Raw genomic sequence first — 14,117 nt, forward strand, 5'->3', positions numbered from 1 at the left:
TAACTTTGTAATTTAGGCAGTTAAGTACCAGTTACGGAGATAGAGGGATTACGCTTAATATTAAATCCAAGGTAAATTACATATATCATTGGCTGGCATTTACTTTCACATCCAGTATATACAATAAGAACACTTCATATGGGTTGCATTAATCTTCTGCAAGCGTCCTATTTCATTTGGTGAGAGCTCTTGCTCTGTTGTTCATTGTTTTCTCTCGAGTTCAGTGGCTATATTTCTGAACGCTAAATAGCTGGGATACTACCGAATTTCTACAAGGTCAGCTTTCGAACATGTACTTCGCTTTATGTCTTGTTTCATTAAACAACATCAAAGTTTTTTGTATTTTAGAGGAATATTGCCAAAAGTTATGTTTTTAGTCCATCCCAGATTTTAGTAATCTTATTCCTATAATGGAGAAATGTATATTCATTGACTGATTTCCGGTACAGAAATTTGGTGTTCAGTCTTGTACTTTTTATAGTAACATTTTTAGAATCAACTCTGCATCAAATTTTTTAAAATTTACCTTTCAAATAAAGTTTGTTCCCTCTATGAACATGTAAACTGGTTCATATCTTTCATCTTTTAGAAAACTGCTACGTTTATTCCTGCATAAATGTAACAAAGGGATATCAGATATTTGTATGTAAGAATGCCATACTGTATTTATGGTGTATATAAGTGAATAAGAACTGTTGTATTTGAAATCCAATCATGTTAATTTAATCTTTGTAAATCTAAACTGTTCATTATTAGTAATGCCAAAAAATTTTTGTCCAACAGATGTAACTGGAAAGAAATAAAGAGAAAACTGGCATCGCCACATGCCACATGGCCTGGCCATGAGGCCTCCAAGCTGGGGGTTCGGGATCCCAGAATCTATCTCTGAGAGAAGAGTTTCAGCCGAGGTGGAATTTTCTCTTCCTGCAGCAGCGCCTCTCGGGAGTCTGGTCTGTTGGTGAGACCTCTTGGAGTTTCTGAGGGGTCCTGTGGGTCACCTGTTGAAAGAATGAAGTTTTTCCTCCTGTGTCAGTAAGGCTCAGATGAGCTTAACGCGTGTTGGAGAAGTCATTTTCACCCTTACACCTCCCATAGCGAGTACTGAGTTGAAGTGGAAGAGTTCAAATCTGGTTAAAGAATTAAGTTACGTTCTCTGGTTTTGTTCGAGTGAAAGGTAATGGATTGTGAATGTTACTGGACATTTTAAGAATCGTTAATTTCCAGAGGGTTTCTTTAAGTATTTGGAATATGACTTATACATTTCTTTGATATCATTTGGTGATTTAATTTTCATATTCATTGTATTGGTCAATAATCACGCTTTCGTTATTTAATTACGGCTTCTTAAATATAATGCTATGATTAACTACCAACTGTTGTCTTGAAGAATTACTGTTAAAATTTGCAGTTTTATTGTCTCCAAAGTGGAAGTGTCTCTTATCTTGTAAATCTTGAAGCAAGTATAGTGGAGTTTGAGAAGGTAACTGATGTTTGCATATTAAAAGACTGTTTTCAGTAGATGAACTTATTTTGATGTACAATGGCTTTACTTTGTCATTTTGTTTTCAAATGTAATGATTTTTTTGAGATGAGAAACATATTGTATACTAATTTACTTAAGCAGCGTAACGTAAAATAAAACAGCGTAACGTAAAATAAAGCAGCGTAACGTAAAATAAAACAGCGTAACGTAAAATAAAGCAGCGTAACGTAAAATAAAGCAGCGTAACGTAAAATATACATGTGCACCATTTTCCACGCTTTGTGCAAACAGCATGTCTCATTGTGTGACTTCAGGAGTTTACAAGACGTTTTGTAAGGTATTTGTGTACACCAATATAAATGTATTTGGTTTTATTGCATATTTTACCTTTAAGATTAACGTAGAATTAATATTGATTTGCTGTGCAGTCGCCGTGAATAAGAATCACCTTTCTGCAGCACTGAGATGACAGGTGTATCATATTCAGCAGATGTACAGACAGATGTTTGAGTATAATCGATTTGGGAGAGGTTGGTTAGGTGATGTTGGTCATACTGAATGGTCCATGGTCTGTATTGAGTGTAGTAGATCCTCTGCAACCCTGTAGAATATCCTGAATAGCTCTGTCATGTTGTCTCCATGTTTTTATTAATGGTCGTGTCACTCAGGAAAGGGACTGGCGGATATTCAGGATCTGTGACAAGATGTGATATGCTCTTAGAACTGGATGTTCTTGAAATGGCAGGTCTTTAATTCGCTGACTTGTTTGTGACTGAAGATGAAGACTTAGGTATTGCCTGCTAACTGCTTTGGTTGATTTTGGTTACACGTTTCCTGTGGTTTTCTAGTGTCTGGGTTATAAGTTATAAGGGCTTGGTCAGTTTAATCTGGGGGTCCTATATAATCATTTTCTGTTAAGCATTCCTCTATTTGCTTTCAGCTTTCATGTCTAAATTGAGGTTATGTCAGTGAAAGTTGAAACACTGTACAGAACTTGGCATTTTTATGTGTTTAAGAACCTGGCAAAGGTAAATATTACTCTCAAGAGGGAAAGTTTTAATTAAAACTATTATATACATATTACCTAACCTCCAAAATATCACATACAGAACATTCATTCTTGAGAAAAGCAGCATTACGAGGTTGGGTGGAAAAGTCTTATTTCTGGGTCCCATTAGATTGAATTACTTTTATTGTATGAAGAGACACTGGTTTTACTATGTTTATTTTATTTTCTCATTGATATTCTCATTTTGTTCATTTGAGTTTCTCCCAGGCAAATCACGTATACACGTTAAGTACCTCCCAGGAAACTATTGATGATATTACTTGAATTTCTCTTTGTAAATCTCATATGTTGGTGTGGTTCTTCCAGGGTACTCTCATGATTATATATTTATCATATGCTGGCTGTCTTTGGTATCTCTGATATGATGGTTTTAGTCCCCTTGGCAACCTTCTTATGCTTGCATGAGTCTTTCCCAGGCAAATTTCATGTGCTGGGTTGAATTTCTCTCAGGTATCCCTTATAAGTTGGTTTAAATCTCCTGTGCAGTGTCATATGAATGTTTGAGTTTCTCCCAGGCAACTCAAAATGCTGGTTTGAGTCTCCCAAGCAACTGCCACAAGCTTGTGTGAAAGTCTTCAAGGTAACTCATTTATTCTGGTTTGAGAATGTAACTCATTTATTCTGGTTTGAGTCCTTCACAGGTAACTTTTGTTCTGGTTTCTGTCTCTTTGGTATGCTAAAAATGTTTCCTTCTTTCGAATGTTTGGGTCTCTCCTAGATAACCCTTTTATTCTGGTTTGATTCTCTCCTAAACAACTCTTCTATTATGGTCCTAGTGTCTCACAAGTATATTTCAAATGCTTCAGTCTTTAAGTCTCCTGGACAGCTCTCATATACTTCAGTCATTCCTAGGGAAATCTTTAATTCTGGTTTGACCCTCTCCCAGATAACTTCCACTCTGGTTTGTCTCTCATAGATACCTTACAAATGTTAAGTTTTGAGTGTCTTGCAAAACTCGTTTGCTTGTCTGAGTCTCTTACAGATAACCATTTTATTCTGGTTTGAGTTTCTCATAGTATGTTTAAATGCTTCGTTCTTTCAGTTTCTCTGGCAACTCTCGTATTTCCATTCCAGATCTGCGTATGAGCAGAAGGTTGTCATTACATAGTCTTGTCTTGTCTGGGGAGTGGTTCATCGCTGGGAGAGCTCTAATACTGTAACCCTGTGGTTTTAGGAGTACCTAAAGTGAATGTCGTGTGGATACCTCTTCAGTCCACCTGTCGGTGAATGAGAAGTTGGCTAGACTCCTGACTAAAACTATTATGGTTTGAGTCCCCGTAGGGACTGCCACATGCCTTTTTGAGTCACTTTAGTGGCAACTTATTCTTGTTTGAGTTTCTTATTGGTAATATTCACACTGGTTTGAGTCTCTCTTAGGTATGTTGAAAATGCCCCATTCTTTGAGTCTCCACGGCAACTTTCACATGTTTGAACCATTTGTTCTGGTTTTGAGTCTCTTCTAGGCAACTACTTATTCTGGTTTGAGTCTCTTCCAGGCAGCTATTTCATTCTGGTTTGAGTCTTCCAGGCAGCTATTTCAGTCTTGTTTGAGACTTTCATAGATATACGGTATTTCAATTTTAGTCTGTTTCAATTTGCGTCTCTTCCATGCAAATCTTTTATTATGGGTATATTCCCAATGCTTGACTTTGTATCTCCCAGGCAACCATCATATACTTGTCTGAATCTCTCATAGGCAACCCTTTGATTCAGGGGTTTGAGCCTCTACCAGGTAACTTTCATTCTGGTTCGTCTCTTATAGGTACGTTTCAGATGCCTGTGTGAGTCTCTCCCAGATAACATTTTTATTCTGGTTTGAGGCTCTCATTGTATGTTCAGATGTTTCAGTCTTTCAGTTCCCAGCCAACTCGCATATTTTTATCCCATTTTTATCCCAGGCCCTGCATATGACAACTGCTTACAAGCAGAAAGTTGTCATTATGCAGTCTTGTCTTGTCTGGGAGGTGGTTCATCATTTTGGATAGCTCTAAAACTGTAACGCCTTGCCTGTAACGCCTTGGTTTTAGGAGTACCTAAACTGAACGATGTACAAGTACCTCTTCAGTCCACTTGTCAGAGAATGGGAAGTTTGCTAGACTCCTGACTAACATTATTATTATTATATGGTTTACAGGGACTACCACATGCCCTTTTCAGTCTTTTGAGGGTAACTTTTATTTTGGTGTGAGTTTCTTATAGCTAATTTTTACTCTGGTTTGAGTCTTGGGTATGTTGAAAATGATTCATCCTCTGAGTCTCCAAAGCAACTTTCATAGATTTGAATCAATCCCAGGCAACCCTTTTATCCTGGTTTGAGTCTCTTCCAGGTAACTACTTCATTCTGGTTTAAGTCTCTTTTTGGCAAATGTTTCATTCTATTTTGAGTCTCTCATATGTATACTGTATTTCAATTGGAGCCTCTTCCAGCAGTTCTTTAATTATGAGTTGAGTTTCCCATGGGCATATTTCAAATACTTCAGTCTTTGGATCTCCCAGGGATCTCTCTCTTGCTTGCTTGAATCTATCCTCGGTAACCCTTTAATTCAGGTTTAAGCCTCTACCAGGTACAGTAACTTTTATTCTGGCTTGAATCTCTCATTGGTTTGTTTCAAATGTTCCATTCTTTAAGTGCCCGGGAAAAATATTATCTGCTTGTCTAAGTCTCTCCTAGATAACCCTTTTATTCTAGTTTGAAAGTCATTCTTTCATTTTCCTCAGCAGCTCTTTATTTTTATCCCAGGCCCAGCGTATGACACCTGCTTATGAGCAGGAGGTTGTCAGTATGTAGTCTTGTTTATTCTGGGAAGTGGTTCATCATTTGGAGAGCTCTAAAACCTTGTGGTTTCAGGAGTACCTAAAGTGAACGTCTTACAAATACCTCTTCAGTCCATCTATCAGCGAATGAGAAATTGGCTGGACTCTTGACTAACATTATTATGGTTTGAGTCCCCTTAGGAATGGCCACATTTTTGTTTGAGTCTTTTCAAGGTAACTCTTTTATTTTGATTTGAGCTTCTGTCATGTATGTTTCAAATGCTTCATTCTTTGAGTCTCGAAAGCAATTTTGAATCTCTCACGGAAAACCCTTTTATTCTGGTTTAAGTCTCTTCAGGGAAAATCTTTTATTCTGGTTTCATTTCTCATTGGTGTATTTCAGTTTGAGTCTATACTTCAATTTGAGTCTCTACCAGACAACTCTTATTATGAATTGAGTCTCTGAGGCAATCCTTTCATTTTGGTTTGAGTATCTCACTGGTATATTAATTTTCAGTTTGAGTCTATACTTCAATTAAAGTCTCTTCCAGCCAGCTCTTTTATTATGGTCTGCATCTCTTCCAGGCAACTCAAATTTTAGTCTGAGTAAAGCATTGGTATATTTCAATTTGTGTCTCTTCCAGTCAACACTTTTATTACGACCTGAGTCTCTTCCAGGCAACTCTTTTTATCATGCTCTGAGTCTCTTTGGGGCAACTTTCATTTTGGTTTGAGTATCTCATTGGTATACTTCAATTTGAGTCTGCACTTCAATCTGAGTCTCTTCCAGACAACTCTTTTATTATGGTCTGAGTCTCTTTAAGGAAACTCTTTCATTTTGGTTAGAGTAACACACTGGTATATTTCAATTTGAGTATACAGTACTTCAATTTAAGTCTCTTCCAGGCAACTCTTTTATTTTTGTGTCAGTACCTTCCAGGCAACTCTTCATTCTGGTTTGAGTCTCTCATTAGTATATTGTAATTTGAGTATTTTTCAATTTGAGTCTTCCAGACAACTCTTTTATTATGGGAGTCTATGTGACGAAATTTTCATTCTAGTTTGAGTCTTTCATTAGTGTATTGTCTTTTGAGTCTACATTTCAATTTGAGTCTCTTCTAGACAACTCGTTTATTATGGTCTGAGTCTCTGTGAGGAAACTCTTTCATTCTGGTTGGAGTTTCTCATTGGTATATTTGAATTTGAGTTTCTTCCAGGCAACTCTTTTATTATGGTCTGAGTCTCTTCCAGGCAACTCTTTTCATTCTGGTTTGATGAGTCTCTCATTATTATATTGTATTTTGAGTCTATATTTTAATTTGAGTCCCTTCCAGGCAGCTCGTTTATTATGGTCTGTTTCTATGAGGAAATTCTTTCATTCTGGTTTGAGTCTTTCTTTGTTGTATTTCAAGTTGAGTCTATACTTTATTTTGAGTCTCCTCTAGACAACTCTTTCATTATGGTTTGAGTCTCGTCGAGGAAACTTTTTCATTCTGGTTCAGTCAAAGAATATTTTAGTTTGAGTCTCTTCCAGGCAAAGCTTTTATTATGGTCTTAGTCTCTTCCAGGCAACTCATTTCATTCTGGTGAGAATCTCTCATTAGTATATTGTAATTTGAGTATTTTTCAATTTGAGCCTCTTCCAGACAACTCGTTTATTATGGGAGTCTATATGAGGAAACTTTCATCCTGGTTTGAGCCTTTCATTAGTATATTGTCTTTTGAATCTATATTTCAATTTGAGTCTCTGCTAGACAACTCGTTTATTATGGTCTGATTCTGTGAGGAAATTCTTTCATTCTGGTTGGAGTTTCTCATAGGTATATTTGAATTTGAGTCCCTTCCAGGCAACTCTTTTATTATGGTCTGAGTCTCTTCCAGGCAACTCTTTTCATTCTGGTTTGATGAGTCTCTCATTAGTATATTGTATTTTGAGTTTATATTTTAATTTGAGTCTCTTCCAGGCAGCTCCTTTACTATGCTCTGAGTTTCTGTGAGGAAACTTTCATTCTGGTTTGAGTCTTTCATTGTTGTATTTCAATTTGAGTTTATACTTTATTTTGAGTCTCCTCTAGACAACTCTTTCATTATGGTTTGAGTCTCGTCGAGGAATCTTTTTCATTCTGGTTCAGTCTCTCATTGGTATATTTCAATTTGAGTTTTCCAGCCAACTCTTTTATTATGGTCTGACTCTCTTCCAGGTAATTCTTTCATTCTGGTTTTAGTCTCTCGTTGGTATATTTCAATTTGAGTCAATACTTCAATTTGATACTCATCTTAGCAACTCTTATTATGGTTTGAACCTTAATAGAATCTCCCAGGCAACTCTCATCTTGTCTGAACCTCTCCTAGGTAACTTTTTTTATTCAGGTTTGAGTCTTTACCAGGTAATTTTTATTCTGGTTTGAGTCTCTAATAGGTACGTTTCAAATCTTTCATTCTTTGGGTGTTCTGAGAAACTCTTATCTCCTTGTCTGAGTCTCTAACCCTATTATTCTAGTTTGAATCTTTCATGTAGCTTATTCAAATGCCTGATTCTTTCAGCTTCCTCTGCAACTTTCCAGGCCCTGCACATGACATCTGCTTATGAGCAGTAGTTTGTCTTGTCTTGTCTTGTCTTGTCTTGTCTTGTCTGGGAGGCGGTTCATCATTTGCAGAGCTTTAAATCTGTATCCTTATGGTCCTACGAGTAGCTAAAATGAACGTAGTCCAAATGCCTCTCCAGTCTACTTTTATGCCAGTGAGACGTTGGCTAGACTCCTGACTAACAAGGGTAGGTGATGGGTAAAGGCATTACCCACACTACTGGTATTAAGCAGATGCTGAGTATAATCAGCAACCTTTCCTCAAGGATACACACTCACCATATTGGTGAAAATGACGTGTGTCACTCCTCGATTTTGGAGACTTGCAAGGTATCCTTATTTCAAAATTACTTGAGGAAGATTTAACATGAGATTGCTATTTACCTTATAACATTCAGAAAAATATTTCATATAAAAACGTATCTTGAAACTAAATCTTCTGACTTGAAAGTTCAAGTCATAAGATAAACAGGTTTAACACAAAACCTCATGGCCTGCAATTGAAGGGATGCGTCTAGCATTTGTATAGTTCAGAAAGTCTTGACTTCCAATTACTTTTCTCCAGGAAATTCTTATGTTAAACTCAGTCTTTCATCTGTAATAGATGTTAAGATTTCACCTGGACAAGAGAATAAAGTTGTCACTATTTGGTTGCATTTCTGCAGAAGGATTACCTCGCTCTTCTTTTGTCTCTGAGAGTCTTTCAAGTTGAACAGCGTTTGGGTTTAGCAAAGTTTTCGTCCCAGACTGGTTCCAGGTCTTTCGTTGTAATTGTTATTCGAAGGATCTTGTTTTCACTTGATTTTTCAACTCAAAGTCTGCTATGCAGTTTATTCTAGAAAGTAGTTACTGCAAGCCTTGGCTTCATGATTTGGGTTAGCATTCTTGCCAACATTCAGTATTTGTGAAGATATTTTTCAGATATAATTAGGCAAGTGTTGTTTGGACCGAAACTGTTACCGAGTTGCTTGTGTTTGTGTTGTTTCTGTACCTACAACAATTCCTAGGAATATGTTTCATTACTCGGAAGTCTCAGACTTTTGCAAATGTCTTATTTGAATTTGCTTTATTTTGATGAGTTTTAAAAACTGGTCCTTTGGCAGGCGTACGTACAAATAAATCATCAGTTATGAGTTGTTATTGCCTGTTCCATTTAAGATAAAGGATATTTTTCCTGGAGCATTTTAGTTTGATTTTCCGATGGAGTTTTTCTGTTTTAATCAAGGACAATGAGTTGAAATTGTTACACTGTAGGGACGTCAACAGAGACTGGTTTTATCTTTCATTGCTTCTGTTATGTGTTGGACAGATCTAGATGCAAATATGCTTGCACTGATTGTAGGAGTCGATTGTCTTTGTCAAAAGTATCATCTCATGGTTCAGTTTGTCCCTTTTATCATATTCAACGAAATGAAATGCCTTAAGTTTCCCAAATATTTGATCTCTTATGGCCTCATACTTTCTGCAGTGAGTTAAGCTGAAGCTGAGTTATATTTATGCGAATTCATTAGCTTTTGGATGCTCCTGTTGGCATGCAGTATTTTGGTATGGTTAATTATTTCAAGGTCGTTAGTGACATGAAGAATTTTTCCTAATCATGTCTTTGAATCTCAGTTCTTTCTTATCCTCTACGTTGCTTTGTACACCAGGTTTCTGTCACATCAGAGTTCATAGTGCAACTCTGACAGTATGTTGTTTTGTTCTTAGCATTTCCACAAAGATTCAGAAAGATAGCACAGTTGTTTGATATGTTCCGCAGGTTTTGGTATCCCAGATATTTTCGCGCTCTGCGCATTTCTCTGAGTAGAAAAAATGAGCGCAACTTTTGTCAACATAAAAGATTTGGAATGTAGTTTGCCTATTGCCCTACCCCTTGGCAAAGCTTGAAGATTCCATGGTAGTTCTGTTTATGATACGGTACAAGTCTAGGGTAAGAGGTTGCATAGGAGACGATCCTTATCGACACCACAGGAGAGGATGGAAAATCACCATCTCTAAACAATTGAATTCCTTCGATGTAGTACTGAAACACCTGTCTGTATATTTGGAGCTTATGGTGTATGTATCGTCTTAAAAGCTGCTTAATGATAGAACTTATTCAAAGGGCGACAGCATAACCAAGTTTTGTGTGCTTAAAGTAGTTATATATAATATGCAATAAAACCATGTACGTTTATACTTGTGTGTGTTTACTTTTGCCTTACAAAACTCTCTTGCAATTTCCAAGTCTTTTGTTTGAAACACCAGTTTGCTCATCGTATAGAAAATGATGCTAGCTTATTGGCTTTTAATTTTAGAGTGAAATGAGTAGTAAAGCAATCCTACTATCAGGTAATTCTATCCATGAAAGAGTCTCCTAATATGCAACTGTCAACTACCATTCTTTGACAGCCATTTCACTTGCTTTGAGTATCGGATAAGAAATGTTTACAGCATTATGGAGCCAAATGACCGCTAATTTAACAGTTATTCGTTAAGAGATCGAGTCCTGGTTATCGTAGTGCAAAATATTTGAGGTTTCGTAAAGACATAATGACAGCTCATGATTACTGGTTGATAAAATGAACTATAGAAAATCACTAAATGGTATCAGTTGGTGTATAAGGCAGATTTCAATTACGCTGGTGACCTTGGGAAATTAACGTATTCTTAAAGTGTCTAGGTAACGATCGTTACCTTGCCTTTCTTACGAACAACCGGACCACGTGGCCCTGTTCTTCAGCCGGCTTTTTGAACTCTCCCACCTTAACCGACCACGTGGTCGCTATGGGAGCTGTAGGGGTGAAAATCACTTCCCCTCACGTGTTACTCTAATCTGGGCCTTATTAACACAAAGGAAACAAGACTTCATTCTTTCAACAGGTGGCCCAAATGACCCTTCAGAAACTTCAAGAGAACTCGTCACAGGCCGGACTTCTGAGGCGTCGTTGCAGGAAGGGAAATTCCATCTCGGCTGAAAAACACTTCTCAGAAATAGGTTCTGGGATCCCGAACCCCCGGTTTGGAGGCCTCATGGTTCGGCCATGTGGTATGTGGTGGTGGTGGTTAAAAAAATTGTAATAAAAATTTTTTTTAACAAGATAATAAAAACCAAGTGAATTTACCTCTCTATTTTATTTATTCCTCTTTTCTTTTACAAGTAGCCGCTCCCCCAGGCTTGGATCAGTTAATTCTCCGATAAAGTAGTAAATTAAATGATTTACAACTCTATTTCCGATAACTTCTATGACGTGAAGTTAAAAAACGACCTGGTCAGGCTCTTATAGATACAAAGTTGACCACTAAATCATCTTCAAGAACCGTATTAGCACAATTTTTTTACGACACTTGTCTCGAGTATGAATATATCCATTTGCATATCGTTTAACGTGTTTAGATGAAATTGGAAGACTTAACTGGACTGGTAATCAAAATATTTAAAAGAATGCTCCATTCTATGTCATATAATGGTAGGTGTGAATATTAAGGAGTTTACCAAAAGTGACAGATAGGTCATAGCTAAGTTTACTCTGGGTATTGAAAAGTGCAGTCCAGGAGGGAGCCTAGCGAACAACTATCTTATTTTATCCAGGAATGATGCCACGTACCGTAATACAATGCGAAGTTAGTAAAATTTTGTTACAGAAGTAATTATTGAGTACTACTACAGAATATTTAAAATTACTTTAGTCGGCTCATGTTTGCTATAGCACAGAATTCGATGCAAAATAAAACTAGTCTAGAAATATATTTTCAGCTTATCTTAGTATCGTAAGGAAGGTAAATCCAATGTTGAATGAGAACAGCTACTGCGAGGATAGCTTAATTCGCTTAAAAATTATAAAGTTTCGTCTATCTGCTTATTTTGAAATAATGTTTTTTTCAAAATTTACTTCATATGAAGATGCATACTGTCTTTACTATACAAAATAGGACAATTATTTGTCGAGTTACTTTGCACAGTTGGATATCTGAGAAACCTGAACCATAACCTAATCTATATTGCTGGTAAACGCTTTAATATTAACACCTACTATTGTATATAACAAGAGGCATCCTCTGAAATATTTCAATTACCAATGACGTTAAGTTTTCACCAGTTCGTCAAACGACGTTAAACAATACGCAAAGGCAATACGTTCACTCTCGAGAAAAGTGACCTAAAAAATTGTCCTAATGCAGTTCCTAAAAGTGAAAAGTTTAGCTCTCGGTACATAACAGACCCTGACCAAACCGTTTTTAACGTTCACGACTAACAATTCCTCAAAAATATGAGTGTCTTAACTGAAAAAATTTTTATTTTTTTCTGAATGAATTAACTGATCCAAGCCTAGATAATTTCTTATAACATTAGTTAAGCCAAGATTGAACACCTTCAAAACTCAAGAGGTGTATTTTACTTTTTCATAACATGAGATCAACAATGAACTTTGGATTAATGCATATAAAACAGAAAACTTGATCCAAGCCATAACAAATATGGATTTGCAAATTTACACGAAGACAATACAAGATCCACTAAAGGTGTTCATGAAGCTTCTGTAATATCAGAATCAATATTATATATTGTGTTTTGAAAAAAATCCTTAACAGTGCTGTAGTTAACTGAAACTAATGATTCGCAGCCCACTATGAACTCTAAAACTGACTCATGCCCGCCTAGACTTTCTACTTAATATCTGAGTATAATCCGTTAAGTAAAAACATTAACTATAAAAGATTAAGACCAAAGAGTTAACATCAAGATTTATACTTCCTTCGACTTCTTTATTAAGGCCTCGTATCAAAACTATTTTTAATTCAGATCAGAAGAAAAATATTTTCCACCACGCATATTGAAAGCCGCTAGTATACTACTAGCAAAAATGCTGTAAATTTAGCAGACACATTGACAATATACTACAGGAATCATAAATGTGGACTAAATAATGGTGTTTTGATGGTTATGTAAAATGTAGTGATAATAAAACCAGTGGATCGAGGACTCATTTTACTCACGTTTCCAGTCTTGACATGACCAGGTAAATGCAAAATAAACAGTGCGCACATGTAACCCTTTCCCTCCCATGCCCGTTTAAAGATACAAAGGAAAATACTCGAAATACTCAAAAATACTAAACAAAAACTCAATACATTCTATGAGTAAGGAAAATCGTGAAGCCGAAATCTGTACCATCCGACGATGAAGACTTTGATGTACAAAAAGATCGGTGACCGGGAATAAAGTCACAAGAAAAAAAAAAAGTCACAATTTTGCCTAGGAAAAAAGTAGCAGGAAAAAAGCCAGGGAAAAATACATTAATTTATGGCGGCCGGTAATAAAGTCAAGGTTAAAAATTCACAATATTTCTTGGGGTCATTATTTTTATGATTTTTACAGTCTTTTGTTCATGTTTTTACGGTAATCCCCAACGGCCTTGTACTAAACAGGCAGCAAAGGTGGATACATATAAAAAAAATCCCCAACGGCCTAGTACTAACCACGCCACAAAGGCGGATACATACGGTTAAAAAAAAAATCCCCAACAGCCTTGTACTAAACAAGCCGCAAAGGTGGATACATGCATAGTTTAAAAAAATCCCCAACGGCCTTGTATTAAACTCGCCACAAAGGTGGATACATACAGGGTCCAAACCCTTGGGGGTGTCTATCTAGGAAAGATTGTGACTTTTTCCTGTGACTTTACCTGGATTCAAAAGACCAACCTTTATATTCGACTTAAGATACTTATTTGGCAAACAAGACACCTAATTTAGAGTTGAAATTAAAAAAGTTAAACAGAACTGTTCAACTATCAACTAAATTTAACAAATTTAAGTTTGTACTTTTGTCATCTACTGTTCGATTCCCACACGGTTTCGAATGGGGTGTATGTGTGGGTGTATAAGTAGGGGTGTATACGAGAGAGAGAGAGAGAGAGAGAGAGAGAGAGAGAGAGAGAGAGAGAGAGAGAGAGAGAGAGAGAGAGAGAGAGACAAGTAGGTTCCAATTGTGATACGAGTAACTGAGTAAAACTTATCTATAGAATAATTAAAGTACAGGTCCGAGTAACTAATTAAGAGAGAGAGAGAGAGAGAGAGAGAGAGAGAGAGAGAGAGAGAGAGAGAGAGAGGGGTTCCAATTGCGATCTGAGAACTAATTTGTAAAACTAACATATAGAGCAATTAAAGTACAGGTCCGAGTAACTAGAGAGAGAGAGAGAGAGAGAGAGGAGAGAGAGAGAGAGAGAGAGAGTAGGTTCAATTG

Source organism: Macrobrachium rosenbergii, chromosome 43, assembly GCF_040412425.1.
Source record: "Macrobrachium rosenbergii isolate ZJJX-2024 chromosome 43, ASM4041242v1, whole genome shotgun sequence".
Classification (NCBI taxonomy): Eukaryota; Metazoa; Arthropoda; class Malacostraca; order Decapoda; family Palaemonidae; genus Macrobrachium; species Macrobrachium rosenbergii.